This window comes from Nothobranchius furzeri, unplaced genomic scaffold (assembly GCF_043380555.1).
Source record: "Nothobranchius furzeri strain GRZ-AD unplaced genomic scaffold, NfurGRZ-RIMD1 Scf094, whole genome shotgun sequence".
NCBI lineage: Eukaryota > Metazoa > Chordata > Actinopteri > Cyprinodontiformes > Nothobranchiidae > Nothobranchius > Nothobranchius furzeri.
The window spans coordinates 1-7,500 of NW_027223110.1; positions in this window are offsets into that span (position 1 = coordinate 1).

Genomic DNA, 7,500 nt, shown 5'->3' on the forward strand with positions numbered 1-7,500 from the left:
TGTGTCGGCCTAGGGAGGCTGTGCCGGGCCCCCTGGAGGTCTAAAGGATGACCAGTAGTTGTGGTTCTCGCACCGGGACTTGGGTCAGAGTACAGCCCAAGTGGAGCACTTGTGTCGGTCTAGGGAGGCTGTGCCGGGCCCCCTGGAGGTCTAAAGGATGACCAGTAGTTGTGGTTCTCGCCCCGGGCCGTGGGTCTGAGTATGGCCCAAGTGGGGCACTTGCGTCGGACTGGGGAGGCTCTGCCGCGCCCCCTGGAGGTCAAAAGGATGACCAGTAGTTGTGGTTCTCACCCCGGGTCGTGGGTCCGAGTCTGGCCCGAGTAGAGCACTTTGGTCGGCTACCGGGGGGTGTGCCGTGCCCCCTGGAGCCATGGGAGTGAGCTCCAGCAGACTGGTATTTTTCGGAGAACCAGGCCCACACTCCTCAGACTTTGTGCCCAGGGACAGGCCACCAAAATCGGCCGCGGCTCGTGCACTTTGCCCCTGCGTTTCTCCCAGAACCAGAGCCGGAAAAATCCCAAAATTGATGCCCAGAGATAGTCGACTCTGCCTGGAATAGATTGCCACCCAAACCCGCCAACTCACGCTGGTTTTCCGATGGCCTCACCTACTAACCCGAGCATGGTCATCGCTCGCACCTTCCAAAACCTCCAGGGGCGCAGGCACTTTTCATTTACTGGCCATAAGGCCGACCGCCTTAAGCGTTAAGCGATAAGCGAAAGGCTTAGTTTGGACTTAGTTTTTGGAGCGACGAGGTCGCCGTTTTGTCAATTCTGAACCGATTTTCACGCGGTTTTCGACTGCCTGCGCCTGGGGAGCCGCCCAGAAGCCCCAGGCAGTGTTCTGGGTGGACTTCCGGACCGGTCCGGACCCGGTACCGGCCGGGGGAACCGCACCACGCCTCTCGGGCGTTTCTACACCGATTTTCGCGGGGTTTTCGACTGCATAGACGGGGCCACCTGCTGCAGGGCCCGAGGGAGGGCCTTACTGAGCTGGGTCCGACGCAGGGCCCGGTTCCTGGAGCCCGCTGGGGGGGGGGGGGGGTTCTCTAAGGCTCACGGCGGGCTGCTGAGGGGCCGGATCGGATGCAGACAGGCGCTCCTCTGCCCAGGTCTTTGCTCCCCTGCCCCACTAGGAATGGAAGACACACTGCCAACAGCTTCTGGAGGGTGATGGGCCCTGCTGCAGACCAGGTCCGACCCAGGTTTCAGCTATCCCACCCCGCAGGGACTTAAAGACACACTGCCATCAGCTTCTGGAGGCTGCTGAGCTCTACTATAGAGCAGGTCCGACCCAGGTTTCAGCTCCTGCAGCCCACTAGGACTTAAACACACACTGCCATCAGCGTCTGGATGGTGATGGGCCCTGCTGCAGACCAGGTCCGACCCAGGTTTCAGCTATCCCACCCCGCAGGGACTTAAAGACACACTGCCATCAGCTTCTGGAGGCTGCTGAGCTCTACTATAGAGCAGGTCCGACCCAGGTTTCAGCTCCTGCAGCCCACTAGGACTTAAACACACACTGCCATCAGCGTCTGGATGGTGATGGGCCCTGCTGCAGACCAGGTCCGACCCAGGTATCAGCTCCTGCACCCCGCAGGGAATTGAAGACACACTGCCATCAGCTTCTGGAGGCTGCTGAGCTCTGCTATAGACCAGGTCCGACCCAGGTTTCAGCTCCTGCACCCCGCAGGGAACTAAACACACACTGCCATCTGCAACTGGAGGCTGCTGAGCCCTGCTGCAGACCAGGTCCGACCCAGGTTATGGCTCTCCCACCCCCCTGGGACTTAAACACACACAGCCATCAGCTTCTGGATGGTGATGGGCCCTGCTGCAGACCAGGTCCGACCCAGGTTTCAGCTCCTCAACCCCGCAGGGACTTAAACCCACACCGCCATCAGCTTCTGGAGGGTGATGGGCCCTGCTGCGGGCCAGGTCCGACCCAGGTTTCAGCTCTCCCACCCCGCAGGGACTTAAACACACACAGCCATCAGCTTCTGGGGGCTGCTGAGCCCTGCTGCAGACCAGGTCCGACCCAGGTTTCAGCTCTCCCACCCCGCAGGGTCTTTAACACACACACTGCCATCAGCTGCTGGAGGCTGCTGAGCTCCGCTATAGACCAGGTCCGACCCAGGTTTCTGCTCCTGCACCCCGCAGGGAATGAAAGACACACTGCCATCAGCTTCTGGAGGCTGCTGAGCCCTGCTGCAGACCAGGTCCGACCCAGGTATCGGCTCTCCAACCAGGCAGAGACTTAAACACACACACACACACACACACTGCCATCAGCTTCTGGGGGCTGCTGAGCTCTGCTGTAGACCGGGTCCGACCCAGGTTTCTGCTCCTCCACCCCGCAGGGACTTAAACACACACTGCCACCAGCTTCTGGAGGGTGATGGGCCCTGCTTTAGACCAGGTCTGACCCGGGATATAGCTCTCCCACCCCGCAGGGACTTAAACACTCACTGCCATCAGCTGCTGGAGGCTGCCGAGCTCTGCTGCAGACCAGGTCCCACCCAGGTTTCTGCTCCTGCACCCCGCAGGGACTTAAACACACACTGCCACCAGCTTCTGGAGGGTGATGGGCCCTGCTGTGGACCAGGTCCGACCCGGATATCAGCTCTCCCACCAGGCAGGGACTTAAACACACACTGCAATCAGCTGCTGGAGGCTGCTGAGCTCTACTATAGACCAGGTCCGACCCAGGTTTCAGCTCTCCCACCAGGCAGTGACTTAAAGACACACTGCCATCAGCTGCTGGAGGCTGCTGAGCTCTTCTATAGACCAGGTCCGACCCAGGTTTCAGCTCTCACACCAGGCAGGGACTTAAACACACACTGCCATCAGCTGCTGGAGGCTGCTGAGCTCTGCTATAGACCAGGTCCGACCCAGGTTTCAGCTCTCCCACCAGGCAGGGACTTAAAGACACACTGCCATCAGCTGCTGGAGGCTGCCGAGCCCTGCTGCAGACCATGTCCGACCCAGGTTTCAGCTCTCCCACCAGGCAGGGACTTAGAGGCACGCTGCCATCAGCTTCTGGAGGCTGCTGAGCTCTGCCATAGACCAGGTCCGACCGAGGTTTCAGCTCTCCCACCCCGCAGGGACTTAAACACACACTGCCATCAGCTGCTGGAGGCTGCTGAGCTCTGCTATAGACCAGGTCCGACCCGGGATATAGCTCTCCCACCCCGCAGGGACTTAAACACACACTGCCATCAGCTGCTGGAGGCTGCTGAGCTCTTCTATAGACCAGGTCCGACCCAGGTTTCAGCTCTCCCACCCCGCAGGGACTTGAACACACACTGCCATCAGCTTCTGGAGGCTGCTGAGCTCTGCTATAGACCAGGTCCGACCCAGGTTTCTGCTCCTCCACCCCGCAGGGAATTAAAGACACACTGCCATCAGCTTCTGGATGGTGATGGGCCCTGCTGCAGACCAAGTCCGACCCGGGTTACAGCTCTCCCACCAGGCAGGGAATTAAACACACACTGCCATCAGCTGCTGGAGGCTGCTGAGCTCCGCTATAGACCAGGTCCGACCCGGGTTCCTGCTCCTGCACCCCGCAGGGACCAAAACACACACACTGCCATCAGCTTCTGGAGGCTGCTGAGCTCTTCTATAGACCAGGTCCGACCCAGGTTTCAGCTCTCCCACCAGGCAGGGACTTAAACACACACTGCCATCACCTTCTGCTGGCTGCTGAGCTCTGCTGCAGACCAGGTCCGACCCAGGTTTCAGCTCCTGCACCCCGCAGGGAACTAAACACACACTGCCGTCACCTTCTGCTGGCTGCTGAGCCCTGCTGCAGACCAGGTCCGACCCAGGTTTCAGCTCCTGCACCCCGCAGTGGATTAAAGACACACTGCCATCAGGTTCTGGAGGCTGCTGAGCTCTGCTGCAGACCAGGTCCGACCCAGGTTATGGCTCTCCCACCCCGCAGGGACTTAAACACACACCGCCGTCAGCTTCTGGATGGTGATGGGCCCTGCTGCAGACCAGGTCCGACCCACGTTTCAGCTCTCCCACCCCGCAGGGGATGAAACACACACTGCCATCAGCTTCTGGAGGCTGCTGAGCTCTGCTAAAGACCAGGTCCGACCCAGCTTTCAGCTCTCCCACCAGGCAGGGAGTTAAAGACACACTGTCATCGGCTTCTGGAGGGTGCTGAGCCCTGCTGCACACCAAGTCTGACCCAGGTTTCAGCTCATCCACCCCGCAGGGACCTAAACACACACTGCCATCAGCTTCTGAGTGGTAATGGGCCCTGCTGCAGACCAGGTCCGACCCAGGTTTCAGCTCCTCCACCCCGCCATCACCAGCTGGAGGCTGGCTGCTGCTCCTGCACCCTGCCATCAGCTGCTGGAGGCTTCTGTTCCTCCACCCCGCCATCAGCAGCTGGAGGCTGGCTGCTGGAGGCTGGCTGCTGCTCCTCCACCCCGCCATCACCAGCTGGAGGCTGGTTGCAGCTCCTGCACCCCGCCATCAGCTGCTGGAGGCTGCCTGCAGCCCCTGCACCCCGCCATCAGCTGCTGGAGGCTGGCTGCAGCTCCTGCACACCGCCATCAGCTGCTGGAGGCTGCCTGCAGCTCCTGCACCCCGCCATCAGCTGCTGGAGGCTGGCTGCTGCTCCTGCACCCCGCCAGCAGCTGCTGGAGGCTGGCTGCTGCTCCTCCACCCAACCATCAGCTGCTGGACGCTGGCTGCTGCTCCTGCACCCCGCCATCAGCTGCTGGAGGCTGGCTGCTGCTCCTCCACCACCCAACCATCAGCTGCTGGACGCTGGCTGCAGCTCCTCCACCCCGCCATCAGCTGCTGGTGGCTGGCTGCAGCTCCTTCACCCCGCCATCAGCTGCTGGTGGCTGGCTGCAGCTCCTTCACCCCGCCATCACCAGCTGGAGGCTGGCTGCTGCTCCTGCACCCCGCCATCAGCTGCTGGAGGCTGCCTGCAGCTCCTGCGCCCCGCCATCAGCTGCTGGAGGCTGGCTGCTGCTCCTGCACCCTGCCATCAGCTGTTCGAGGCTGGCTGCAGCTCCTCCACCCCACCATCACCAGCTGGAGGCTGGTTGCAGCTCCTGCACCCCGTCATCAGCAGCTGGAGGCTGCCTGCTGCTCCTGCACCCCGCCATCAGCTGCTGGAGGCTGCCTGCAGCTCCTGCACCCCGCCATCATTTGCTGGAGGCTGGCTGCAGCTCCTGCAACCCGCCATCAGCTGCTGGAGGCTGGCTGCTGCTCCTCCACCCCACCATGACCTGCTGGAGGCTGGCTGCAGCTCCTTCACACCGCCATCAGCTGATGGATGCTGGCTGAACGCTGGAGGCTGGCTGCTGCTCCCACACACCGCCATCAGCTCCTGGAGGCTGGCTGGCTGCTGGAGGCTGTCTGCTGCTGCTCCTCCACCCCGCCATCACCAGCTGGAGGCTGGCTGCTGGAGGCTGGCTGCAGCTCCTGCACCCCACCATCAGCTGCTGGAGGCTGGCTTCTGCTCCTCCACCCCGCCATCAGCTGCTGGGGGCTGGCTGCTGGAGGCTGGCTGCAGCTCCTCCACCCCGCCATCACCAGCTGGAGGCTGGTTGCAGCTCCTGCACCCCGCCATCAGCTGCTGGAGGCTGCCTGCTGCTCCTGCACCCCGCCATCAGCTGCTGGAGGCTGCCTGCACCTCCTGCACCCCGCCATCAGCTGCTGGAGGCTGGCTTCTGCTCCTCCACCCCGCCATCAGCTGATGGAGGCTGCCTGCTTCTCCACCCCGCCATCACTAGCTGGAGGCTGGCTGCTGGAGGCTGGCTGCAGCTCCTCCACCCCGCCATCAGCTGCTGGAGGCTGCCTGCAGCTCCTGCACCCCGCCATCAGCTGCTGGAGGCTGGCTGCTGCTCCTCCACCCAACCATCAGCTGCTGGACGCTGGCTGCAGCTCCTCCACCCCACCATCAGCTGCTGGACGCTGGCTGCAGCTCCTCCACCCCGCCATCAGCTGCTGGAGGCTGCCTGCAGCTCCTGCACCCCGCCATCAGCTGCTGGAGGCTGCCTGCAGCTCCTGCACCCCGCCATCACCAGCTGGAGGCTGGCTTCTGCTCCTCCACCCCGCCATCAGCTGATGGAGGCTGCCTGCTTCTCCACCCCGCCATCACTAGCTGGAGGCTGGCTGCTGGAGGCTGGCTGCTGCTCCTCCACCCAACCATCAGCTGCTGGACGCTGGCTGCAGCTCCTCCACCCCACCATCAGCTGCTGGACGCTGGCTGCAGCTCCTGCACCCCGCCATCAGCTGCTGGAGGCTGGCTTCTGCTCCTCCACCCCGCCATCAGCTGCTGGAGGCTGCCTGCTGCTCCTGCACCCCGCCATCAGCTGCTGGAGGCTGGCTGCTGCTCCTGCACCCCGCCATCAGCTGCTGGAGGCTGGCTGCTGGAGGCTGGCTGCAGCTCCTCCACCCCACCATCAGCTGCTGGACGCTGGCTGCAGCTCCTCCACCCCACCATCAGCTGCTGGACGCTGGCTGCAGCTCCTGCACCCCGCCATCAGCTGCTGGAGGCTGGCTTCTGCTCCTCCACCCCGCCATCAGCTGACGGAGGCTGCCTGCTTCTCCACCCCGCCATCACTAGCTGGAGGCTGGCTGCTGGAGGCTGGCTGCAGCTCCTCCACCCCACCATCAGCTGCTGGACGCTGGCTGCAGCTCCTGCACCCCGCCATCAGCTGCTGGAGGCTGGCTTCTGCTCCTCCACCCCGCCATCAGCTGACGGAGGCTGCCTGCTTCTCCACCCCGCCATCACTAGCTGGAGGCTGGCTGCTGGAGGCTGGCTGCAGCTCCTCCACCCCGCCATCAGCTGCTGGAGGCTGGCTGCTGCTCCTGCACCCCGCCATCAGCTGCTGGACGCTGGCTGCAGCTCCTCCACCCCGCCATCACCAGCTGGAGGCTGCCTGCTGCTCTTCCACCCCGCCATCAGCTGATGGACGCTGGCTGCAGCTCCTCCACCCCGCCATCAGCTGCTGGAGGCTGGCTGGCCGCTGGAGGCTGGCTGCTGCTCCCACACACCGCCATCAGCTGCTGGAGGCTGGCTGGCTGCTGGAGGCTGGCTGCTGCTGCTCCTCCTCCCCGCCATCACCAGCTGGAGGCTGGCTGCTGCTCCTACACCCCGCCATCAGCTGATGGAGGCTGCCTGCTCCTCCGCCCCGCCATCACCAGCTGGAGGCTGGCTGCTGGAGGCTGGCTGCAGCTCCTTCACCCCGCCATCACCAGCTGGAGGCTGGCTTCTGCTCCTGCACCCCGCCATCAGCTGCTGGAGGCTGGCTTCTGCTCCTCCACCCCGCCACCAGCTGCTGGAGGCTGGCTGCTGCTCCTGCACCCCGCCAGCAGCTGCTGGAGGCTGGCTGCTGCTCCTCCACCACCCAACCATCAGCTGCTGGACGCTGGCTGCAGCTCCTCCACCCCGCCATCAGCTGCTGGTGGCTGGCTGCTGCTCCTGCACCCCGCCATCAGCTGCTGGTGGCTGGCTGCAGCTCCTTCACCC